We start from the raw sequence: 27,520 nt of genomic DNA, 5'->3' as shown, positions 1-27,520 counted from the left end.
TAGAAATGCAGGGTTGAAAGGGGTCTGAAAGTCATCAAGTCCAACTCCCTGAACTGAGGCATAACCAAGTAAACTTAGAGCAACCCTGACAGGCAGGCCCGCCGACATGGTGGGGCAAAAGGGGCAATTGCCCAGGGGCCTGGGTGATTTAAAAGGGCCTGGGGCCCCTGGCTGCCACCGGCAGCACAGCAGGGCTAAGGCAGGCTTCCCACCCACCCTCGCTCCACACTGCTCCCGGAAGTGGCAAGCATGTTCCTGTGGCCCCTCGGGAGGGGATCTCCACGTGCTGTCCCTGCCCCCAGTGCTGACTCTGCAGCTTCTATTGGAGCCAATGGGAGCTGTGGGGGGCAGTGCGGAGGGGCATGCGGAGACCCCCAAGCCCCCCCATCTAGGAGCCGCTGACAGAGGGATGTGTCGGTCGCTTTTGGGAGCCGCCTGAGGTGAGCGCTGCATTTTTGGCTCCCTCGTGCACTCCTGCCCCAGCCTAGAGCCTGCACTCAAATTCCCTCCCAGAGCCTATACCCCCTCCCATACCCACACTCCCTCCCAGAGCCCCTTCTGCCCCCCAACCCCCTACCCCAGCCTGATGAAAGTGAGTAAGGGTGGGGGAGAGCGAGGGAGGGAGGGGTGATGGGGTGAGCAGGGGGCAGGGCCTTGGAGAAGGGGTGGGACAGGGCCATGGTTGGGTTGGGTTTGGGTTGGACTAGATGACCTTCTGGGGTCCCTTCCAACCCTGATATTCTATGATTCTATGGTTGCGGGGCAGGGGGGCGGGGCAAGGGTCTTTGGGTTTGTGCAATTAGACAGTTGGCAACCCTACGGGGTGGGCACGTGGAAGCCCGGAAGAGTGTGTGCAGCTGGCAGCTTGCTGGGCACCAGCCAGCACAGACGCAGCACAGCCCATGTCAGGTGGGCCACGTCTGCATGGGCGTAGCTTGTGTGTGCATGGGGGCCCATTGACTGTTCTGCCCTGGGGCTCAGAATTACTGTCAGTGGGCCTCCTGACAGGTGTCCGTCCAACCTGCTCTTAAAACCTTCCAACGATGGGAATGCCACACCTTCCCTGGAAGCCTATTTCAGTGCTTAATTGTCCTTATAGTTAGTTTTCAGAGTAGCATCCATGTTAGTCAGTGCAGAACCTTACACAGTTGCACTTCAAGGTGAGCAGTTCTTGTTTTTGGCCCCAGGGCAGTCCATTCCAGAGATAAGGTTCTGCAAGCCTAGTGCCTGGGGTGCCCTTTCCAGTCCACTTTCTAATCAAGCAAATAGGAACTTATGGGTTTCCAGAGCAGATTTAGTTAGTTTCTCTCACTGGTGTCCATCTACACCAACTATCTCCCCAGCTCCTTCTGTTCTCCCACACAGACCTGCTCCCAGCTGGCAGTCACAACCTGTTCCACATGTAGCTCCGTACACAGTTCCTAGGGATTTCTCTCTGCATCTGACTTCTCTAAAGCTCATGGCTCACCAGGCAACGGCTGCTTTTCAAATCAAGCTTGGCATAGGCACTGCCTCCGTGGGTGCTCTGGGGCTGGAGCACCCATGGGGAAAAATTTGTGGGTGCTCAGCACCCACCGGCAGCCAAGCACCCTACCCTGCCTCACCACCACCTCCTCCTCCATCTCCTTCCCTGAGCACGCTGCGTCCCTGCTCCTCTGCCTACTTCCCAGCGCTTGCCACTGCCAAACAGCTGTAGGAAGCTCTGGGAGGGAGAAGCGGGAATGTGGTGCGCTCAGGGGAAGAGGTAGGGCAGGGTGGGGATTTGGGGAAGGGGGTTAGAAAAGGGGTGGGAGGGGGTGGAGTTGAGGCGGGACTTTGGGGCGGGGTTGGAATAGGGGCAGGGAGGGGGTGGAGTTGGGGCAAGGACTTTGGGGAAGGGGTTGGAATGGGGGCAGGAGGGGGCTACTGCACTGTCAACAAGGTTCAAAAGAGTTACCGTTGGTCATTTGAGATCTTTAGCTACTGTTCTACAAAATTAACTAATATATGCTTTGCTGTTATCTGTAGATGGAAATATGATGGACAAATGGCTGGGAATAGCCTCAGCAAAAAGAACCTTACTGATCCCAAATATTCTTAAAAATATCTACATGCAGATTATTTAAATCCTATGCTAGTCATTCAGCGAAGTACTTCATCTTCCAAGGTGGCTGAAACAGAGCTTTCTTGTAGATTTGCCATGTGAGCTGATCCATAGGATTACATTAACTTCATTTTGCATTATCTCATCTTGGCTGAATACCATGAAATGACAGAGTTCAGATTTAAGTGGTCTAATGCCCAAAGATGAAAGTATTTAAGTTATTGCTCATTTCCTGTTCAAGGGGCACCTGAGAGCAACCTTCACATTGGCCAGGTCAATAACAAAATTAAGAAGGGACATTTTCTAACTCAAAGTGTTGCAGCCAACAGGAAGGATTTCTTTATTAGACCTTGTTTTAACTGATAAAGATGAACTGATTGCAGAACTAAAAATTAATGGTTGCTTAGGTACAAGTAATCATGACTTCATCTAATTTATCATGTGCAAGCAGAATAAAGTCCAGATCAGTATTATATATGGTTGGTGCTTTGATAGAGCTAATTTCACAAAACAATTGAAAACAATTATGAGCCAAATCAGGTGGGAGGGGGAAAAATCTGAAAAATGTAAATGATGATAGGCAATTGTTTAAGAACACTTTACTAGATGCCCCAAAAGCCACAATCAAAGAAGAAGGCCATGTTGATTAAAAAAAAATGTGGTTTGATGAGAAAGTAAAGGTAATTTGAAAAAAACAACAAATGGAACAACTGGAAGTTGATGATTAATATTAATCAGAAATTAGAAAATGTAGAAAATTGATAAGGGAAGCAAAAGGGCATAAGGATAAATCTATGGCTAGCAAAGGACAATAAGGAGTTTTAAAAATATATTAAGAGAAAAAAGAATCCCAACAATGGAATTGGTTCATTACTAGATGGAAATGGTAGAATTAACAGTAATAACTTGTCAACTGCTGGAAATGGCCCACCTTACTCTTAGGACAGATTCTTCTGCTGGGCTATCTCAGGCCTCTCCTTCTGCCCCTCCACCCCCATGAACATGATACAGTTCTGTGGTGACCTAGAATCCTATTTTTGACGTCTCCGACTCAAGGAATATTTCCAACAAACCTCTGAACAACATACTAACCCACACAGAGCTTCCTACCAAGACTACAAAAAGAAGGATTCTGGGTGGACTCCTCCTGAAGGTTGAAACAACAGACTGGACTTTAATTGTGGAAAAGCAGCATCACTTGCGCCATAACCTCAGCCGTGCAGAACATAATGCCATCCACAGCCTCAGAAACAACTCTGACATCATAATCAAAAAGACTGACAAAGGAGGTGCTGTTGTCATCATGAATAGATCGGAATATGAACAAGAGGTTGCTAGGCAGCTCTCCCACACCATTTTCTACAAGCCATTACCCTCTGATCCCACTGAGGGTTACCAAAAGAAACTCCAGCATTTGCTCATGAAACTCCCTGAAAAAGCACAAGAACAAATCCGCACAGACACACCCCTAGAATCCTGACCTGGGGTATTCTATCTGCTACCCAAGATCCATAAACCTGGAAATCCTGGACACCCCATCATCTCAGGCATTGGCACCCTGACAGCAGGATTGTCTGGCAATATAGACTCCCTCTTCAGGTCCTATGCTACCAGCACTCCCAGCTATCTTCGAGACACCACAGACTTCCTGAGGGAACAACAATCTATCGGTGATCTTCCTGAAAACACCATCCTGGCCACTATGGATGTAGAAGCCTCTACACCAACATTCTACACAAAGATGGGCTACAAGCCGTCAGGAACAGTATCCCCGATAATGTCACGGCAAACCTGGTGGCTGAACTTTGACTTCGTCCTCACCCATAACTATTTCACATTTGGGGACAATGTATACCTTCAAATCAGCGGCACTGCGATGGGTACCAGCATGGCCCCACAGTATGCCAAAATTTTTATGGCTGACTTAGAACAACGCTTCCTCAGCTCTCGTCCCCTAATGCGCCTACTCTACTTGCACTACACTGATGACATCTTCATCATCTGGACCCATGGAAAAGAAGCTCTTGAGGAATTCCACCATGATTTCAACAATTTCCATCCTACCATCAACCTCAGCCTGGACCAGTCCACACAAGAGATCCGCTTCTTGGACACTATGGTGCTAATAAGTGATGGTCACATAAACACCACCCTATACCGGAAACCTACTGACCGCTATTCCTACCTACATGCCTCTAGCTTTCATCCAAACCACACCACACGATCCATTGTCTACAGCCAAGCGCTACGATATAACCGCATTTGCTCCAACCCCTCAGACAGAGACAAACACCTACAAGATCTCTATCAAGCATTCTTACAACTACAATACCCACCTGCTGAAGTGAAGAAACAGATTGATAGAGCTAGAAGAGCACCCAGAAGTCACCTACTACAAAAGCCCAACAAAGAAAATAACAGAACGCCACTAGCCATCCCCTTCAGCCCCCAACTAAAACCTCTCCAACACATCATCAAGGATCTACAACCTATCCTGAAGGTCGACCCATCACTCTTACAGATCTTGGGAGACAGGCCAGTCCTTGCTTACAGACAGCTCCCCAACCTGAAGCAAATACTCACCAGCAACCATATACCACACAACAGAACCATTAACCCATGAACCTATCCTTGTAACAAAGCCCGTTGCCAACTCTGTCCACATATCTATTCAGGGGATACCATCATAGGGCCTAATCACATCAGCCACACTATCAGAGGTTTGTTCACCTGCGCATCTATCAATGTGATATGTGCCAGAAATGCCCCTCTGCCATGTACATTGGTCAAACTGGACAGTCTCTACATAAAAGAATAAATGGACGCAAATCAGACGTCAAGAATTATAACATTCAAAAGCCAGTCGGAAAACACTTCAATCTCTTTGGTCACTCGATTACATGAAGTGAGCTGTAGCTCACAAAAGCTTATGCTCAAATAAATGTGTTAGTCTCTAAGGTGCCATAAGTACTCCTTTTCTTTTTTGCGAATACAGACTAACACGGCTGCTACTCTGAGACCTAAAAGTTGCAATTCTTCACCAAAAACCTTCAAAAATAGACTCCAACGAGAGACTGCTGAATTGGAATTAATTTGCAAACTGGATACAATTAACTTAGGCTTGAATAGAGATTGGGAGTGAATGGGTCATTACACAAAGTAAAACTATTTCCCCATGTTTATTCCACCCCCCCCCACTGTTCCTCAGACGTTCTTGTCAACTGCTGGAAGTGGCCCACCTTGATTATCACTACAAAAGGTACTCCCCCCCCCGCTGGTAATATCTTACCTTAAGTAATCATTCTTCTTACAGTGTGTATGGTAACACCCATTGTTTCATGTTCTCTATGTATATAAATCTCCCCACTGTATTTTCCACTGAATGCATCTGATGAAGTGAGCTATAGCTCACGAAAGCTTATGCTCAAATAAATTTGTTAGTCTCCAACGTGCCACAAGTCCTCCTTTTCTTTTTGCGAATACAGACTAACACGGCTGCTACTCTGAAACTAGTAATAATACAGACGGTAGAACTGTTCAGTAAATACTTCTGCTAAATTTTGGGAAAAAACAGATGCAGTCTTATTATATTACCCTTTCCATTCCACTACTGTTTGAGAATGTTTAAAATGTCTAACTTTAGTAGCTTCTGTTTAAATCAGCAAGTCCAGATAACTTTCATCCAAGAGGTTTTAAAAAACTGGTACATTAATGTTGATTTTCAATTTGTCTCGGAGCACTGGGGAAGTTCGAAGAGACTGAAAGGAAGCTAAAGTTGTGCCAATTTTTTAAGAAAGGTATACAGGATGACCTGGGTAATTACAGGCATCTTGGCCTGACATTGATCCTGGGCAATACAGTGGCTTATATGGGACTCGATTAATAAAGGAGGGTAATGTATTTAGTGCAAACAGATCTGTCAAACTTGATATCTTTTTTTTGATAAGACTACAAGTTTGGTTGATAAAAGTAAATGTTGATATAATATACTTAGACTTCTGTTAGGTGTTTTAGTTGGTACCACACAACATTTTTAATTTTAAAAAAATTAGATACAGAATTACCATAGAACTCTACTACCCCCATGAAGCACACTATAATCCAAATGGTACTTCGGTTACCCTTGCTTGATGCAACTGATCTGTTTAACTACCACTAGGTATCTAACTTAACTGAGGCATTTGCAAGGGACTTCCCACAACACGTGGGTTATGCCAATAGTCTCAGTCAGGTCAGCCAACAGGACACAGTTCTCACTGATGGATGATCTCCTCCTAGGCATGGCCAAGGGGGACACATCTTTGTACCTAGGTTTCTGGCCTCCCTTCAGGTTTCGATAGGATGACTATGGAATCCTATTGTCATACTTCTGAGTCATAGCAAAGATTATACTAAGATGGCTTCAGTCATTCACGCAGTGTTGGTTAATTATATAAAAGTCATCTGAATTGAAGACATACCATGTGACTTTGTTAACCTATGCAGATTTAATTGTGAGGATTCATAACGAACTGCTTGTGAGCAATCTCTAGATTAAGACTGGAGAAATTCACTTATAATTCAGGGTAATGAATCCAAAATTTTCAAAATCTGTTCATAAACAATTTACAAAAATATATAAAGAGAAAATTGGTCAAATGAAATATTCATTGTGAATTATCTCCTCAGTTCTAGTGATTAGGTCCCAGTGTATGCAACTATATATTTTTTTTTCTTCTTAATTAAAACTAACTTTAAAGTATTAGTTTTTTAATCCACAGGCATTCAAACATTGACATTTTATTTAAGGATATATTTACTTAAATAAGCCTTCCTACAAATCCTGATAATTTGAACGATAACTTTCATGTAATATTATTTGCCTTATTAAAACACAGCTACAGTACCAGTAGTGCTGAAGGGTCTAAAGCAATGTAAGATTTATCATTTTCATGTCTGAGCGTTATGAGGACATTTTTTTTTGCCTTTTACTGGGTACTATGTAGTTTATTATCTCATCTGTCTCTTCTACTCTACGATATAGACAACTGTGACAACCTTTTGAACTTCAATAAATGTATAATGCTCAGGGTTATATAGCAATAGGAAATTATCATTTTTGCACTAGTAATATTTGTACTTTTAAGCTCTAGTCCTTTAGCAATTCCTTATAATTGAATCATTATACTAAAAATTCCTTACCTCTAAATCTTTGAAGTGTAGAAGAGATTTTATTGCTTTTGGTATGTCATTAATACTTTCACAGTACATGTGATTTGAAGGTTGCTGTCCTATGTATTATAAATGCCTGGAGATTCCATTTTAAAATGTTACATATAGTTAGCAAATCAATGAAATGAATTCCTTTATTATTATTACAATTATTTAACTAAGGTTAATAGAGCAATATTGTTAATAAGGAAGCATTGTGGTGAAGGTATTGGACTTGGGCTGAAGAGATCTGGGTTCAATTCCTGGCTTTGCCATAGACTTTCTGTGTAACATTGGGTGGGAAAGTGACTTTTACATCTCTGTGCCTCAGTTTTCATATGGGGATGACTATTCCTTTCTCTCACCCTTTTGTCTTTTTTTGCTATTTTGATTATATGTGGGGACTGTCTCTGTGTCTGGGGACCATGAAAAGTTAAATCAGTACAGCTATGTGTCTCAGGGCCATGAAAAATCTGCACCTCTTAGAGATGTAGATAAACCAATTGAATTCCCAGTGTAGACAGTGCTAGGTCCATGGAAGAATTCTTCCGTCAACAGAGCTGCCGCCTCTCGGGAAGTGGATTAACTTCCTGTCATTGTAGTAAGTGTCTACACTGAAGTGGCACAGCTACAGTGCTGCAGCTGGGCTACTGTAGCTTTTCAAGTGTAGACGCAGCCACATTGTACAATGCCATGCTAGAATCTTTTCTGCAGGCAGGGTTCCTATAGACAAGAGCTTATTAACAATACTGGTTTATCCCTGAATAAGAGAGGGTCTTGTGGGAAAAGTAGTACGTAATCATGAAATTTAAGACTGTATCACAATGCCTATTCAAGGGATTGAATTGTTTGCACAAGCAAGCTTAATACTGGCATTTTCTAACTTTTGAGGTCTTGATCGTGCAACCAAACATCCTTTTAATGCAGTTTTTATACAGTATACAACTAATGAAAAGACTCTTGTAGCAGCTCTACATTAAATGTGGTCCTCTTTTCTAGTCTCATCTCTTAATTGAATATTCACTTTTATGACATTACTGGCACCATCCTGTCCCATTCATGGTACTGAGCCCTGGTCTACACTGGGGTAGTGGGGGTCGACCTAAGATTCACAACTTCAGCTACTGATGAAGTGAGCTGTAGCTCACGAAAGCTTATGCTCAAATAAATTTGTTAGTCTCTAAGGTGCCACAAGTACTCCTTTTCTTTTTGCGAATACAGACTAACACAGCTGCTACTCTGAAACTTCAGCTATGCGGCTAGTGGGCATTTACCCTGCATTGTGGAAAAATCTGTGTTCTAATGGGTACTTCAGTATCATCCTTTCCATTTCATCTGCTCAACAGAAAATTATAGGAAATGTATGGAAGAATTGTTCCTATTTTCAAAATTAATAAAAATATCAATTTTTATTTTTACCATTACTCTTTTGTCACTATGAATGAAGCCTATAATTAAATATTAACATGAATTTAAAGAAAGTCCATAGATGTATTAGAGGACACTTTAATCAAACCAATTCAACATATTCCTTTTCCATAGCTTTAAAGAGTCTGCATATTTTATAACTGTGTAACTGGCTTCTCTAAAAGTGATATATATAACCTTACAAAGGAATGAGTTTTATCTTTGTCACTTCTACCACTCTTAGCTGATGTCCTAGTCGCTTTCTTTAAGGGTTATATATATCTCTGCAAAGTATTTCTTAGTTTCTTAGTGAAATGTTTATCCTTCTACCAGCTTCCCAATGCTCCCTCCCAGACCCCAAAAATGCCTACTTTAAAACAGGTACTCAAATTGCTAGTGAGATATGACATTATGCCTAAAATAGCAGCACACACAAAAAAAGAGAGCAGCAAGTGTAACAGCGTTTGTAATGGATGCTGCATCTTCTGCCCTTTCTCCTTGAATCAGCAATTAGTCTTCCTGTTTCTCTAAACAACTGAGTCATCGTTAGGATTGGGTGAACCATTTGGGGCAAAACAAGAGCTGTTCTAAACATTGTTCCCTGATCTGATTCCAAACTTGTCTATAGGTTTATGTTTGTCTCAATATGCCTATATGAAAGGGCCCTTGACCCTGACCCACCCACTCCCTATCCAGGGAGCTGTTACTTTATAGGATGCTATGGCAGGACAAGTAATCTCCTTTCTTGGCCACCCTACTCTTCCTTTCAAATTTATTTCCCCTTGAGCTGCACCCCTTGATCCAAAAATACCTTTTCCTCCTTATACAATTAATGGGTTTTGTGGGGAGGGACAGTTCTCATGCTGTGGAGCACAATTCGAGGGGGGAAGCCCTAAAGACCTGTCATTTAAAATGCCTATGCAGTTTTGAAAATCCCACTAGGCACTTATCTGCATCTTTAGACACCTAAATACCTTTAAAAGTCTGGCCCTGTGTACTTAAACAAACTGCACTGCCACACAGGAGGCCAAATTCTGCTCTCACTTCTATCCTATAATAATAATAATAATAATGTCAATAGTCATTCCCAATTTACATCCATGCAAGTGATACCAGATTTTGCTCCTGTGTCAGGAATGTTTTCATACAAAATAAAATGGGGGTTCATTTTCTTTTATTCCACATGAAGGGGTCTTTTGCACTAAGTCCACATTAACTTGCATTTTGGAAACTGTGCTAAGTGAGTCTGATAGTTGTGAGGGTTGGTTTTTGTTTTTTGGGGTTCTTTTTACGCCAAATGCACAAGTGTATCATGTTTGGAAGTGTACAAGCGTCTGTCCTGACTTCTGTCAGCTGGCTTCAACATTTTTCTGGGAGGATCTTCAGTACAGGGGATATCTTTTATGGCCATTTAGGCACTATGTTGGCTCTAGAATAGCGTATATGGTGTTTAGGGTACACACTAGGCATTATAATAGTTGTTCCATTTGTGTATTACATGCGATCATACTTTGCTGGTCTAATAAAAGTCCCATGCCCTGGTGAGGGAGCAGAGTCTAAAAGTTAAAATGGAAGATTGGTAATCAAGGGTTCGATATTTTTATATTTGGCTCCACCACTGACTCTTGCGTGAGCTAGGGTAGTAAGTCACTTAAATTTTCAGTGCTTTGGTTTGCCAATATGCCAAATAATAGTACTCATCTCTCAGAATGCTGTAATGCATAATCTCTGTAGTTCTTGGATTCAGCCTTGCTGTGCCTTACTGCAGGACCTAAAGGGATTGGGAAAAAAATGGCTTTGCCAACTTTTATAGTTCCCCGATTATGAGGCCAGCCCAATGCTGGCGTGGCCAGTACGGTAAATTAGAGCAATCTCAAGGCTGCTGTAATCTATGCCTTGCTGCCTATAGCTGCAAGGCATCATTCCAGCAGCCAGGAACAGCTAGAATACTGGGTGCTCTGACTATACCCCTCTTTCCATAGCCACTCCTACATTCAGACTGTGATATGGTTAGCATGAAATCATTATGCCGGCTCTATGCCACCCAGCATTTTTCCCTTCGCTGTTCAGGTAGCTGGTGTTAAGACAGGTAGATTCACGCCTTGTTGTGTCACTGAAGTGGTGCAAAGGAGATATTTTGTAACAGAAAATACTCCCTAATGTTCATAATGATCTTTGATCTGTGATCTATTACAACTTCAAATAAATGGTTGTAATATCTAAAATGTCTTTTAAACATCGTGACTAAATAACTTGCTGTAGCAGCAAGCTTTTTGGAAAGCATATTGGAAAGGTGAAAAGATGCCTTTACATTCACCCCCCCCCTTTTTTTTTTACACCTCAGGTTATGTGTACGCTACAAAATTAAATTGAATTTATAGAAGTCGGTTTTTTAGAAATTGTTTTTATATAGTCAATTGTGTGTGTCCCCACACAAAATGCTCTAAGTACATTGTGCATTAACTCAGCGGAGTGCTTCCACAGTACCGAGGCTAGCGTCAACTTCCAGAGTGTTGCACTGTGGGCAGCTATCCCACAGTTCCCGCAGTCTCTGCCGCCCATTGGAATTCTGGGTTGAGATCCCAATGCCTGATGGGGCAAAAAATATTGTCACGGGTGGTTCTGGGTACATGTCGTCAGGCCCTCCCTCTCTCCGTGAAAGCAACAGCAGACAATCATTTTGCGCCTTTTTTCCTGAGTTACCTGTGCAGATGCCATACCATGGCAAGCATGGAGCCCGCTCAGCTAACTGTCATTGTACGTCTCCTGGGTGCTGGCAGACGCGGTACTGCATTGCTACACAGCAGCAACCCATTGCCTTTTGGCAGCAGATGGTGCAATAGGCCTGATAACCATTGTCATCATGTCCGAGGTGCTCCTGGCCACCTCGGTAAGGTCAGTCAGGAGCGCCTGGGCAGACATGGGTGCAGGAACTAAATTAGGAGTGACTCAACCAGGTCATTCTCTTTAGTCCTGCCGGCAGTCCAATTGTACCATCTTATGGCGAGCAGGGCAGGAGATGAGGATGGCTAGTAGTCCTATTGCGCCATCTTCTACTGAGCAGCCAGGAGATGTGGATAGCTAGCAGTCCTACTGCACTGTCTACTGCCAGCCAAAGATATATAAGATAGATGGAGTGGATCAAAATAAGAAATAGACCAGATTTGTTTTGTATTAATTTCCTCCCACCTCTCCCTTCGTGAAATCAATGGCCGATAATCGTTTCAGTGAGGTCTGTCAGAGGCACCTTGAAAAATTTAATGGAGATTCTGTCCTGTCTGAAATACTGGGGGGAGGGATAGCTCAGTGGGTTGAGCATTGGCCTGCTAAACCCAGGATTTTGAGTTCAATCCTTGAGGGGGTCATTCCATGTGACAGTGGTTTTTGTTTCTCCTTGATGAAATGCCACTCCCTTTGTTGATTTTAATTCCCCATAAGCCAACCCTGTAAGCTATGTCGTCAATCACCCCTCCCTTCATCAGAGCAACAGCAGACAATCGTTCCGCACCTTTTTTCTGTGCAGATGCCATACCACGGCAAGCATGGAGCCCGCTCAGATCACTGTGGCAATTAGGAGCACATTAAACACCACGTGTGTTATCCAGCAGTATATGCAGCATCAGAACCTGGCAAAGTGAAACTGGGTGAGTAGGCGACGTCAGCGCCATGATGAGAGTGATGAGGACATGGACACAGACTTCTCTCAAAGCACGGGCCCTGCCAATGTGGGCATCATGGTGCTAATGGGGCAGGTTCACGCGGTGGAATGCAGATTCTGGGCCCAGGAAACAAGCACAGAGTGGTGGGACTGCATAGTGTTGCAGGTTTGGGACAATTCCCAGTGGCTGTGAAACTTTCGCATGTGTAAGGGCACTTTCATGGAACTTTGTGACTTGCTTTCCCCTGCCCTGAGGCGCAAGAATACCAAGATGAGAGCAGCCATCACAGTTGAGGAGTGGCAATAGCCCTGTGGAAGCTTGCAATGCCAGACTGCTACCGGTCAGTCAGGAATCAATTTGGAGTGGGCAAATCTACTCGTGGGGGCTGCTGTAATGCAAGTAATCAATGCAATTAAAGATCTGCTGATATCAAGGGTAGTGACCCTGGGAAATGTGCAGGTCATAATGGATGGCTTTGCTGCAATGGGATTCCCTAACTGTGGGGGGCCCATAGATGGAACTGATATCCCTATCTTGGCACTGGAGCACCAAGCCAGTGAGTACATAAACCGCAAGGGGTCCTTTTCAATAGTGCTGCAAGCACTGGTGGATCACAAGGGACATTTCACCAACATCAACATGGGATGGCCGGGAAAGGTACGTGACTGTCGCATCTTCAGGAACTCTGGTCTGTTTGAAAAGCTGCAGGAAGGGACTTTATTCCCAGACCAGAAAATAACTGTTGGGGATGTTGAAATGCCTATAGTTATCCTTGGGGACCCAGCCTACCCCTTAATGCCATGGCTCACGAAGCCATACACGGGCAGCCTGGACAGTAGTCAGGAACTGTTCAACTACAGGCTGAGCAAGTGCAGAATGGTAGAATGTGCATTTGGACATTTAAAAGCACGCTGGTGCAGTTTACTGACTTGGTTAGACCTCAGCGAAACCAATATTCCCACTGTTATTACTGCTCGCTGTACACTCCACAATATCTGTGAGAGTAAGGAGGAGATGTTTATGGCAGGGTGGGAGGTTAAGACAAATCGCCTGGCTGCTGGTTATGTGCAGCCAGACACCAGGGCTGTTAGAAGAGCACAGGAGGGTGCAGTGCGCATCAGAGAAGCTTTGAAAACCAGTTTCATGACTGGCCAGGCTACAGTGTGAAAGTTCTGTTTGTTTCTTCTTGATGAACTCCCCCCCCCACTTCACTCTACTTCCCTATAAGCTAACCACCCTCCCCTCCCCCCCTTCGATCACCACTTGCAGAGGCAATAAAGTCACTTTTGCTTCAAATTCATGCATTCTTTATTAATTCATCACACAAATAGGGGGATAACTGCCAAGGTAGCCCAGGAAGGGTGGTGGAGGAGGGAAGCACTGGGAGGGGTGGTGGAGGAGGAAAGGACAAGGCTACACAGCACTTTAAAAATTTAAAACTTATTGAATGCCAGCCTTCTGTTGCTTGGGCAATCCTCTGGGATGGAGAGGCTGGGTGGCCAGAGGCCCCCTACTGCATTCTTGGGCGTCTGGGTGAGGAGGCAATGGAACCTGGGGAGGAGGGCGGTTGGTTACACAGGGGCTGTAGTGGTGGTCTGTGCTCCTGCTGCCTTTCCTTCAGCTCAGTCATATGCTGGAGCATATTAGTTTGATCCTCCACAGCCTCAGCATTGAATCCTGCCTCCTCTCATCATGCTGTCGCCACCTTTCATCTTCAGCCCTCTCTTCAGCCTGCCACCTCTCCTCCCGGTCATTTTGTGCTTTCCTGCACTCTGACATTGTCTGCCTCCACGCCTTTGTCTGTGCTCTGTCAGTGTGGGAGGACAGCATGACCTCAGAGAACATTTAATTGCGAGTGCATTTTTTTCGCCTTCTAATCTTCACTAGCCTCTGGGAAGGAGAAGATCCTGTGATCCTTGAAACACATGCAGTTGGTGGAGGAAAAGAAAAAGGGACAGTGGTATTTAAAGAGACACATTTTATAGAACAATGGGTACACTCTTTCATGGTAAACCTTGCTGTTAACATTACATACATAGCACATGTACTTTCGTTACAAGGTCGCATTTTGCCTCTCCCCACGCATGGCTAGCCCCTCACTCATCCCCCCTCCCCATGGCTAACAGCGGAGAACATTTCTGTTCAGCCACAGGCAAACAGTCCAGCAGGAATGGGCACCTCTAAATGTCCCCTTAAGAAAAGCACCCTCTTTCAACCAGGTGACCATGAGTATCACTCTCCTGAGGATGGCACAGAGAGATAAAGAACAGATGTTGTTTGAACGCCAGCAAACATACACTGCAATGCTTTGTTCTACAATGATTTCCGACTATGTGCTACTGGTCTGACGTGGTAAAGTGTCCTACCATGGTGGACAGAATAAGGCTGCCCTCCCCAGAAACCTTTTGCAAAGGCTTTTGGAGTACATCCAGGAGAGCCACAAATGCCAGGGCAAATTAATCATAAAACACGCTTGCTTTTAAACCATGTATACTATTTAAAAAGGTACACTCATCAGACGTTCCTTCTCTGCCTGGCAGGTCTGGGAGGCAGCCTTGGGTGGGTTTGGGGGTACTGGCTCTAGGTCCAGGGTGAGAAACCATTCCTGGCTGTCGGGAAAACCGGTTTCTCTGCTTGCTTGCTGTAAGCTATCTACAACCTCATCATCATCATCTTCCTCATCCCCAAAACCTGCTTCTGTGTTGCCTCCATCTCTATTGACGGAGTCAAACAATATGGTTGGGGTAGTGGTGGCTGAACCCTTTAAAATGGCATGCAGCTCATCATAGAAGTGGCATGTTTGGGGCTCTGACCTGGAGCGGCCGTTTGCCTCTCTGGTTTTCTGGTAGGCTTGCTTCAGCTCCTTAAGTTTCATGTGGCACTGCTTCAGGTCCCTGTTATGGTCTCTGTCCTTCATGCCCTGGGAGATTTTGACAAATGTTTTGGCATTTCGAAAACTGGAACGGAGTTCTGATAGCATGGATTCCTCTCCCTGTACAGCAATCAGATCCCGTACCTCCTGTTCGGTCCATGCTGGAGCTCTTTTGCGATTCTGGGACTCCATCATGGTTACCTCTGATGATGAGCTCTGCACTCACCTGCAGCTTGCCATGCTGGCCAAACAGGAAATGAAATTCAGAAGTTCGCGGGCCTTTTCCTGTCTACCTGGCCAGTGCATCTGAGTTGAGAGTAAAAAGAAAAGGAGTACTTGTGGCACCTTAGAGACTAACAAATTTATTAGAGCATAAGCTTTCGTGAGCTACAGCTCACTTCATCGGATTCATTTGGTGGAAAAAACAGAGGAGAGATTTATATACACACACAGAGAACATGAAACAATGGGTACTCCTTTTCTTTTTGCGAATACAGACTAACACGGCTGCTACTCTGAAACCTGAGTTGAGAGTGCGGTCCAGAGCGGTTACAATGGCGCACTCTGGGATAGCTCCCAGAGGCCAATACCATCTAATTGCGTCCACACTACCCCAAATTCGACCTGGCAAGGCTGATTTCAGTGCTAATCCCCTTGTCGGGGGTGGAGTAAAGAAATCGATTTTAAGAGCCCTTTAAGTTGAAAAAAGGGATTTGTTGTGTGGACGGGTGCTGGGCTAAATCGATTTAATGCTGCTAAATTTGACCTCAACTCCTAGTGTAGACCAGGGCTCAGATTCTTTGCTACAGTTAAAGCATGGATAAATTACATTGGGGCAAAGATAGAACTGTGTGTGAGATGTGTTTTAATTCTAGTTGTAGAAGTTCTTTGTAAAAATGTATTTTAATTAGTGATCACAGCTAGTGCATCTCTTTGAGTTTAAAACTGGGCATATTATGTCTCTTGGAATATTAATGGAGAAGCTAGGATTTTTCCATTTAAGTGAAGCTCAGATTCCATGACAAAGAAACAGCAGGATGCATTTATGATTAAACTACTCCTTACTAAAAATTTAAGATTTTATCTTTTTAAGGTGGGAAAGCAACTAAATTATGTACTCTTTCTAAAAACACTTATTCTTCAGTAATTAGGCTACTCTAAATGCAAAAATTTTGAATTAAAGGTACCATGAATATTTAATGCTGCTCATCATCCTGCTGATTTGTCCTTTATTTTTTCATGAATAGTTCAATGAAACATTACTGACTACTATTTTCAAGAACAGTGGGGGTGTTTTTAATTCCTGTCAAGACATTTGTTAACAGATGAATTAATAAACACCAAAATTAGGGTTAATTAGCACCTAGAACTGTGAGTGCACAAAGGATGGGGAAATTGGTTCGGAGCAGTCATGCAGTTATGGGTTTATGGACTGTCTCCGCCTCTAAAACAAGAATGTAGAGAGAACTCTATCAGTGGAAATTAGAGCTAGTGAGACTTTTTTTGAATTTCGATTTTTTTCAAAAGTTTTCATCAGCTAAATATTTGATGAAAAATGGGATATATTCTTCACGTTTCTCAACCAACTAGAGAGAGGTTTGAAATTTTTTTAAATTTTAATTACAACATAATAGTAGGAATTTCTAGTAGGGGAAGGGATAGCTCAGTGGTTTGAGCATTGGCCTGCTAAACCCAGGGTTGTGAGAGGGCCTTTTAGGTATCCTTGAGGGAGCCATTTAGGGATCTAGGGCAAAAATTGGGGATTGGTCCTGCTTTTGAGCAGGGGGTTGGACTAGATGACCTCCTGAGGTCCCTTCCAACCCTGATATTCTATGATTCTTGTGAGGAGGGGAAAAAATCTCATTTTTTGACCAACTCTGTTTGAAACTCTATTTCATCTCCCCTCTGCTGGCTGTTCCTGTAGATGAACACAATAGGGCCCAATGTTTCCTTCATTCAATTCATTACTTTTTATTTGTGTAATTTAGGTTGCTTTGAGCAACTTCCACAGAACCCATTAAGTGCAATGGTTGAATTTATTTCTAATTAGTATTTCTAAAAGAAAAAGATTAATGTTAATTGTATTTTACATTTCAGGGCTATTTTGGCTACCTAAAAGATTTTAGATTTGAGCATTTACACAAATGGGTCACAGTTGAGTGTTTAGTCTTTCTGGGCCTTTCAACATTACTCTGGGTGATGTGTAAACAATATGTCCTATAAACTGCTTAAGAAGAAAAATGGCCTTGTTTTACCTAAAATGTGTGTGTATCTGGAGGGAAAGGGGAGTGTTTCTGTTTTTACAAAAGCATGGAAAATGAATATCAAATGTATATTATTGAATGGAAATTAAACCTGTACACACCACATGCAAAATAAACTCTTAAAGACATACTTCCCAATGTAAATGATCACAGACAGATCTCAGGTGGGTGGGAAACTCTTTGACTTGAAGATTTCCTACTGCATCATCCCCCCCAGGTAGCCAGGATTTGGCAATTCACTGAGGATGAAATACATGCCTGTGCAAAGGATGAGCTCAAAGCCTCTGCACCAGATAAGTCCCACACAGGCCCTCACTCAAGGATTTAAGTGGGACTTCAGTCATGCACATGCCTCATGCTGCCCCTCTACACCAGGTGAATTTCACCCTGAGGAAGCAGAGCATGGCCTGTCAACCCTGAAGGTGTCCTAAGGCATCAGTTTTAGCTTTTCCAGGGTGACAAAATAAATACTATGTTGCATGTAAGTGAAAGCCATTGAGCCCAAGTCCTGACCAGAAACTCTGTAGTATTTCTCTGGTCTCCTATGTCCATTGTAAAAATGTCACACCTGGCTACCAGCTGCCATTGCTTCAATCCCTGTACCATTGCTAGAACAAACCTTTCTCAGAGGGCAGGTGCATAGTAGGACTCTGTAGGATTTAATGTTGATATCAGGGTGTGGGGGGCATGATGCCACTTTGACGCACCACTCTTTTCTTAAATGGACTTCTTGTCAACTGGGAAATTTTTCTGCTTATTTCGTGTCTTTTTCTGGCAAAAAATGGAAAGGTTGATCTGACCCACCATTTCCAGCTTGCAACTGTAATTTCATGAAAGCTTTTAGCTAACTTGACAGTAGCTGATAGCATTGTGCACAGTATATATAGGACCCTTATGGTCAGATGACATGAGAGTGCACATTTCTTTTCATCTAAGTTACTAGAAAATTTTTTGAAAGACCAACTCCACTAAATTTAGGTTTAATCATTTTCAGTACATGCCTTCAGAGCTGCAATAAAAAATATTATTTCTAATAAATGGTTGTACTGTCTAACATTTTGAAAATGCCATGACTAAATTATTGTATGCACCCCACCAGTTATTAAAGTGGCAGGTGTTGCGTGGGAAGTTGGTTTATGGAAGGAGCAGCAGTAACTGTAACAGCATGATAAGAAGTTAAATTAAAAATAAGCCATTTTTATTACTGCAAATAGATGACTAACTTTTTGTTATAAATATATCTACCTATTCAATGTATTATCATTTAATCAGAGAACAAGAGTGGATCTTCTAGATCTGCTTTTAAAATTAATTAACAATAGAAGTTAAAAGAAAATTATATTTGGTAAATATTTTCTGCAATTTATACAGAGGTTGTTGTACAAACTGGTTTATTTTTCACCTTGGAGTTGTGCTGTGTGGGGTCTATTTTAATTGACATATTAAAAGCAATCAGTTCTGTTTGGTGCTACAGAAGCAGCACAAAATAGATAGGACCCAGATTCATATAAATGAAGCCTTTTCAATTAAACTTCTTCCACAGAGTTTTCCATCTCTGAGCAAGGGATTCCACAACTAAATAGAACAAATATAGAACAAATCTTTGTTTTTAGTTTATGATATTATATATTGCATATATAGAAACAAAATAAGTGATATGCAACATGGTGTGGGTGTGCTTCAAAGAGCATCTCTGGCCAAGGACTTTCAAAAGTCACCAGTGACTTTTGGGTACTGAACTTGAGACACTGTAAAGGGGCTTAATTTTCAGAAAGCATTGAGCTCTCATCCTCTAAAAATCAGGCCCATTTAAGATCTCTTAAGTTGGTCTCTGAAACATTGAGGCATAGTCACTTTGGAAAGCTTGGCCTATGTAAAAATAGCATTGTGAGGCTCCATGCTTGTTGAATGTAAATTATTACTTAACTTTTTTTTGCTTACTTACAAAGAGAGCTTTTTTTCTTCTAATTGATAGCATGCTAACTCAGCCAAGGATCTGAGAGTCAAGCTGAGTTCTTTGAACTCATGTGTACCAATTTAAAAAAAAATCTGTGGGCCTAATTCTACTCTGAGTTACCGCTGTGCAATCCAATTTTCTTCAAATTATGCCTTTAGTTACCCTTGGGCAACCACATAAGTCTTCAGTGGGTTGACCAGGTATAACTGCAGGCATTATTGGGCCTGCAGAATCTTTATTGATGATTACGATGGTATGTAAACTACAAGTAAATGAGATGACATGCTGGAGCTCCATATGGTCATGGAACTCAGAAACTCCATTCTGAGTTTCCTGGCTGTTGTGCTCCTTCTCTGAGTTTCTTGGTGGCAGGTGACTGCTTTGCCTGTCATAGTTCATGATAAATGCAAATAACTCTTAAAACACAAGTTTTAAAATGTGATGTAATTTGGGTATCCTCATAAGATAGGTCACCTAGAAAAATGTATACCAACTTGAGATCAGGCAAATGTAACTTAGGCATTCACCAAAAACAGGTGCACAGCTTGTACTTGACTAAAATATGCATGGATGTCAAAGAGATCATATGCACAGCTGTTCATCTGAAATTCTGGTGAAGAACAAAGGAAACTCTTATGCTGTAGTTTATCATCTCATTATGTATTATTTTCATAACACTCCTGAAATATCTATGGTATAATTCAAAAGCATAACGATAACAAGAATAGAGGTTGAATATCACAAGTTGTAATTTTGACCACTGGGTAAGAAGAGAGGATGGTCGAGACTCATGCTCCCTAGTTGGGGTTCAGTCATCACCTCCTATATTAAACACATAGGAAGGAAAAATGTAGTAGGGGAACTCCCTTCACATTTATCACCCTCTAAGAAGGGAATAATTTGTGGGTTGGCATTAGGTCCTTAAATGCATGTAGCTTTAGGAACCAGAGGAAATTCTGTCTGCCCCTTAGTATTGCTCAGGGGGAACTGTACAATCACCTTCCTTTCTACTTTTCCCTGGTCCACCTTTTCCCCTCAGCACTATGGTTCATTCAGGAGCTATATTGTCATTGACTCCCTGCCTGAACCTTCCTCTCATCATCAAAGTGGTGCAGAAAGGACAGAGCAGAAGTTAATTATTCAAAAATCTTGCTAGAAATTCCACAAGTGAATTCAGTAGCAACAAGGCCATGTATAGTGGTTGTTCATTGGCTCTGCCTACCTATGGCTATGTGGTCCTTCAAAAAATACCCTACAGAACCCAAAACTTGCAACACTTGTTCAGAGGGTCTACTACAGAATCAGAAAGTATGAGATCATTGGTTCCTCTCTCCTAGAGTTTGGGGACCATGCAATCAATTTCTGCCCCATAAAGGAGAGAGAATAATATGGCCCTCAGATGCTAGAACACTAAAAGGATGAGCATATCTCTTTGCCCCATATTTCATTTTACTGTAATCTCACATAGCCTGGGGGTTTTCAAAGGAAACTAATAGTTCGACACGCAAACCCTTCAAATCAGCGGCACTGCGATGGGTACCGCATGGCCCCACAGTATGCCAACATTTTTATGGCTGACTTAGAACAACGCTTCCTCAGCTCTCGTCCCCTAATGCCCCTACTCTATTTGCGCTACATTGATGACATCTTCATCATCTGGACCCATGGAAAAGAAGCTCTTGAGGAATTCCACCATGATTTCAACAATTTCCATTCCACCATCAACCTCAGCCTGGACCAGTCCACACAAGAGATCCACTTCCTGGACACTACACTACGGTGCTAATAAGCGATGGTCACATAAACACCACCCTATATCGGAAACCTACTGACCGCTATTCCTACCTACATGCCTCTAGCTTTCATCCAGATCATACCACTCGATCCATTGTCTACAGCCAAGCGCTACGATATAACCGCATTTGCTCCAACCCCTCAGACAGAGACAAACACCTACAAGATCTCTATCATGCATTCCTACAACTACAATACCCACCTGCTGAAGTGAAGAAACAGATTGACAGAGCCAGAAGAGTACCCAGAAGTCACCTACTACAGGACAGGCCCAACAAAGAAAACAACAGAACACCACTAGACATCACCTTCAGCCCCCAACTAAAACCTCTCCAACGCATCATCAAGGATCTACAACCTATCCTGAAGGACGACCCATCACTCTCACAGATCTTGGGAGACAGACCAGTCCTTGCTTACAGACAGCCCCCCAATCTGAAGCAAATACTCACCAGCAACCACACACCACACAACAGAACCACTAACCCAGGAACCTATCCTTGCAACAAAGCCCGTTGCCAACTCTGTCCACATATCTATTCAGAGGATACCATCATAGGGCCTAATCACATCAGCCACACTATCAGAGGCTCGTTCACCTGCGCATCTACCAATGTGATATATGCCATCATGTGCCAGCAATGCCCCTCTGCCATGTACATTGGCCAAACTGGACAGTCTCTACGTAAAAGAATGAATGGACACAAATCAGACGTCAAGAATTATAACATTCAAAAACCAGTTGGAGAACACTTCAATCTCTCTGGTCACTCGATCACAGACCTAAGAGTGGCTATACTTCAACAAAAAAGCTTCAAAAACAGACTCCAACGAGAGACTGCTGAATTGGAATTAATTTGCAAACTGGATACAATTAACTTAGGCTTGAATAGAGACTGGGAATGGATGAGTCATTACACAAAGTAAAACTATTTCCCCATGAAGAAAAGGAGTACTTGTGGCACCTTAGAGACTAACAAATAAATTTAATAAATCTAATAAATTTGTTAGTCTCTAAGGTGCCACAAGTACTCCTTTTCTTTTTGCGAATACAGACTAACACGGCTGCTACTCTGAAACCTATTTCCCCATGGTATTTCTCCCTCCCACCCCACCCCCCACTGTTCCTCTGATATTCTTGTTAACTGCTGGAATTAGCCTACCTTGCTTGTCACCATGAAAGGTTTTCCTCCTTCCCCCCCCCCGCTGCTGGTGATGGCTTATCTTAAGTGATCACTCTCCTTACAGTGTGTATGATAAACCCATTGTTTCATGTTCTCTGTGTGTGTGTATATAAATCTCTCCTCTGTTTTTTCCACCAAATGCATCCGATGAAGTGAGCTGTAGCTCACGAAAGCTTATGCTCTAATAAATTTGTTAGTCTCTAAGGTGCCACAAGTACTCCTTTTCTTTTTGCGAATACAGACTAACATGGCTGCTACTCTGAAAGCAATTCCTATTGTATCTCAGTGGGCATTGGACATCTAATCTCTTGTAGGTTTCTTTGGAAATGCCAGTTTTAAGCAATAATGGAATAAGGAGAAAGTTATAATATTCCTAGCAAGTTACAGCATATATTTAAGCGTGTGCCACTTTGAAAGTTCAGAAAAGGGAGTGCAGTGGTTAGGAACTAGCCTAACGCAAGACCCAGGTTCGGTTCCCTCGTGTGCCTGTGTGAACTTCCTGGCAAATCCTGGCTTATTGTGTGAACAGGCTTCCTGTCTGAACTTCAGGCAAATCACTTGGTCCCCTCTATAAAATGGGATAAAATAAAATCATACTTCCCTACCTCACAGGAGTATTGTGAGACTAAATACATTAAGGATTATGAGATGCTCATATGTCATGGTGATGGGGCCATAAAATACCATAGGTAGCTTCAGAGAGCTGCTGAGTGCTTTGTTTTTGACTTGGCCTATGCTTCAGTCCTGCTTTTGCTCAGTGATCTGAATAAAGGAGGGGGGTTACTAATTCTAATAGTAAAACAAAACTAGAATAACATTTTTATTGTCTCTTCCATTTAAGGTTTAATATCTTTCAATGTCTCAATTCACTGGCATTCTTTTTTTGGCTCTACTAAATAAAGGCTGTCTAGAAATGCTGCCGCAATACCACCTTTTCCTAAAGCAAAAAACAATTATGGTGAGGTAAGCCAAGCAACAACAACAAAAATGTCAGCTATACAGAGAAAGGAGAAAGCAAATAGAGATGCAAATATTAATTTTTGGCAAGAAAGACAGGAAATTGTTGGGAAGATATTCCATTGTAAACCCATTCAAACCCACTGTAAACCAATTCAAAATATTAGCATTCAGAGTTCCTGCTTGAAAAATTAGCACTCGGAATTTCTAGACAGGACAGAAGGCTCATTTGGAAAACAAACAAACTAATCAAGAATCTAAGCACGTGCCAGAGAGTCTGAACCTACAGTATTAAGTTTGAAGTGTCTTCCTCAATTTAAGATTTTATTGCAAAATAAAGAACTGATATCAATAATGTGTGGAACAGATGGTGATCAAAGAATATTTACCTGATAGTTAACTGGATAGCTGAATCAGAGAGTTGTTTTTCCTACTGAAATCCCAGATGATAGATCTCTGGAAGAACATGCCTCCTATAAAATGTAGATTGATAGATTCATAGGTTTTTAAGTCCAGAAGAGAAGCCATTATGATTACAACTAGGCAAAATGTTTCATCTGAAACTTTGTTTTACTGAAAAATGCAGATTTAGGGTGACTAAAACACTTTTTGCAAATTTGTGTCAAATTTGCTGAATTGTTTTGGATGAAAACCAAAACATTAATAAAATGAAATGAAATCTTTCAATTTTAAATGCCTCTGTTTTGAAATTTACTTCACTTATATTTAAAAAAAAAAAGGCTTTGGAGCAAATGACACAGATCTTTGTCCCAAAACAAGATTTTTTTTGGCGGGATGGGGTATGGCAAGTGAACTTAAATCAGTTAGTAATGCTGCTCTAATTATGATCAATCTGACCATTTACATAATACTGGCCTAAAATTTCTCCCAGTAATTCCTGCATCAAGACCATAAATTTTGGTTAAGCTTTTTAGAAAGACTTCTAGTCTTGATTTAAAGACATCTACTGATGGAGAATCCAGCACATCCCATGGTAAGTTGTTCCAATAGTTATTTACCTGCACTGTTAAAAATGTGCAACTTTACTTCTAGCCTGAATTTGTCTAGCTTCAGCTTCCAGCTGTTGGGTCTCATTATGGTTTAGCTGCTAGACTGACAAGTCCTCTACCATCAGAAAACTTTTCCCCATGCAGGTATTTATAGACCATGGTCAAATTCTCAACTTTCTCTTGGATAAACTGAATATATTGAGCTTCTTAAATTTCTCACTGCAAGGCAGGTTTCCTAGACCTTGAATCATTCTCATAGCTAGTTTCTGAACCCTTTCCAATTTTTCTACAATCTTTTTTAAGTTATGTTTTATCAGACTGGGTCTTGCAAGATATTGACAGATAGGAGAAGTCCTGGCTCTTCCTGTCTATATCCTACTCCCTTAACCCACTCAATAGTCAGTGTTAGAAAAGTTTATTTCTCCTTCCATTGATGAATAAAATAGCTCTTGCTTCACTCTATGGCTAACTGGAGATATGCATGTACTGCCATAAGGTTTCTAATGCATGTTGGCAACTTACATTTTTATTATCCAGACGTGTCTATATTATGTCTTGTGTTTTTAATTATTTTAATTTGTAATATATATTTATAAAATTGGCATACATTTAATTAAAAACCCCAATTCCATGTATCAGATCTCTGGTTTACTAGAGCCAGATACGTGGGCCAGATTCATCCCCGCCACTAACTTCATTGAAGTCAATAGAGTTTTTGCACGGATGAATTTGGCCCAGTAGGTCTGGTCTCAAAGGCAGCTATAACTCAGCAGGACAATAATAATGTAGTGAGTAACTGTTACTCTAGTGCACCATCATCCATCTAATAACATGATTAAATTTACATCACTCATTTGGTATAACAGTAATTTCATTGTCACAATTTACATAAACGTGTCTGCATTTATATAGCAACAGGAGATCATTATCCTGTGCCAATGTTTTATACTACAAACAACCCCCTCAGTTATATTTGATGACTGATGTTAGTACCAGCCCAGATCACACTTATTCACAAGAATTCCTGCCAGAAGAACTAAGGTCCTTCAGAGGAAGAAATTCTATAGTGTTCCCCTTATGGTGTTTCCTCCAGCTTCTTTCCTTCTAGGGCTGGGTTCCTGCCTCCACTGTGCACATGGAAGAATCATGTCTGGTCCCCAGGATTCAGATCCCTCAAGATCTTCTTGTGTCTTGAATGAAAACCTAAGATCCATGATCATCCACATCTTTATGCTGCTAAGCAAACCTATTCAGCTGGCAGCCAATGGGAATCCCATGAAGGTGGATTGCACAGAATACAAAGGTTCCCTTTTGACTGTGGCCCATTTGTGCATGTTCTGCATGGTGTTTTGAGGCAAGAATTATTCCTTCCCACCCAGGAACTTTCACTTCCCATGTGCAGATTCCTGAATCTAGGGAAAGCCCTCTCCTATGATATAACAAGTTGAAAAATTGGTCCAAGTCTAGCCAGACTCTAGTCAACCTGGAATTTGGTTTCAGCTATGGAACTGAACAGGATCCCAAATGAACAAATGTTTTGGATGCTACGAAAAAGACAAATTTCCAGCTTTATAAACTATGTGAAATATACTGTTTAGAATGTTAAATACTAAGCCTGACATCTTGAACAGAGTTTGTCTATAGGGAGTCAACAGAATAAATGTGCACGCATTCAGAAAAATAATGAGGACGCATTTGGCTATTCAGAAGTGGCACAGGTTGTCTTCTTTGGCACCACAATTTGACATCCAATTTTTATGATATATTTTGTTGGTTCATTGTAACTGAAGTTCCTTGTTTTACCTAGATAATGTAATTTCCACTTGCTATTTCTAGCTTGTCAACAGGAAAAATCTATCATGTGATCTTTATTCTGTATCATGGGAAATAACTAGAACTGTCAAGTGATTAAAAATTAATCGTGATTAATCACACTGTTAAACAATAATAGAATATCATTTAAATATTTTTAGATGTTTTCTACATTTTCAAATATATTTATTTCAATTTCAACACAGAATACAAAGTGTACAGTACTCACTTTATATTTATTTTTGATTACAAATATTTGCACTGTAAAAAACCAAAAGAAATAGTATTTTTCAATTCACCTAAGACAAGTACTATAATACAATCTCTTTATCATGAAAGCTGAACTTACAAATGTAGAATTATGTACAAAAAACCCTGCATTCAAAAATAAAACCATGTACAATTTTACAAGTCCACTCAGTCCTACTGGGCCAATTGCTCAGACAAACAAGTTTGTTTACATTTGCAGGAGATAATGCTGCCTGCTTTGTGTTGACAATGTCACCTGAAAGTAAGAACAGGCATTTGCCTGGCACTGTTGTAGCCAGCATCACAAGATATTTTACATGCCAGATGTGCTAAAGATTCATATGTCCCTTCATGCTTCAACCACCATTCCAGGCAACATGCGTCCATGCTGACGATAGGTTCTGCTCAATAACCATCCAAAGCAGTGCAGATCGATGCATGTTCATTTTCATTATCTGAGTCAGATGCCACCAGTAGAAGGTTGATTTTCTTTTTTGGTGGTTTGGGTTCTGTAGTTTCCGCATTGGAGTGCTGCTTTTTTAAGACTTCTGGAAGCATGCACTGCACCTCATCCCTCTCAGATTTTGGAAGGCACTTCACATTCTTAAATCTTGGGTCAAGTGCTGTAGCTATCTTTAGAAATCTCACATTGGTACCTTTATTGCATTTTGTCAAATCTGCAGTGAAAGTGTTCTTAAAATGAACAACATGTGTTTTCTCATCATCCAAGACTGCTCTAACATGAAATATATGGCAGATGTGGGTAAAACACAGAGCAGGAGACATACAATTTTCCCCCAAGGAGTTCAGTCACAAATTTAATTAATGCATTATTTTTTAACAAGCGTTATCGTGCATCCGATAAAGTGAGCTGTAGCTCACGAAAGCTTATGCTCAAATAAATTTGTTAGTCTCTAAGGTGCCACAAGTACTCCTTTTATTTTTGCAAATACAGACTAACATGGCTGCTACTCTGAAACCTGTTATCAGCATGGAAGCATGCCCTCTGTAATGGTGGTCGAAGCATGAAGAGGCATATGAATGTTTAGCATATCTGGCATGTAAATACATTGCAATGCCAG

General features: G+C 41.8%; 1 long non-coding RNA gene across 2 annotated transcripts in view; it reads left to right on the top strand.

Moving 5' to 3' along the window:
* LOC119863716 overlaps positions 1 to 26,274 on the top strand; it is a 53,852-nt gene extending 27,578 nt beyond the window's left edge. The window contains exon 3 of one of the 2 annotated variants that reach the window (XR_005295715.2): positions 25,486 to 26,274. This is a non-coding gene — a long non-coding RNA (uncharacterized LOC119863716). Of the gene's footprint in view, positions 1 to 25,470 lie in introns of both variants that reach the window. The other variant, XR_005295714.2, reaches the window with a different exon arrangement.
* The last annotated feature ends 1,246 nt before the right edge of the window (positions 26,275 to 27,520 follow it).

Source organism: Dermochelys coriacea, chromosome 11 (genome assembly GCF_009764565.3).
Source record: "Dermochelys coriacea isolate rDerCor1 chromosome 11, rDerCor1.pri.v4, whole genome shotgun sequence".
NCBI lineage: Eukaryota > Metazoa > Chordata > Testudines > Dermochelyidae > Dermochelys > Dermochelys coriacea.
The sequence above is the reverse complement of the archived record's forward strand: the minus strand, read 5'-3'. Positions and strand labels throughout refer to the sequence as shown.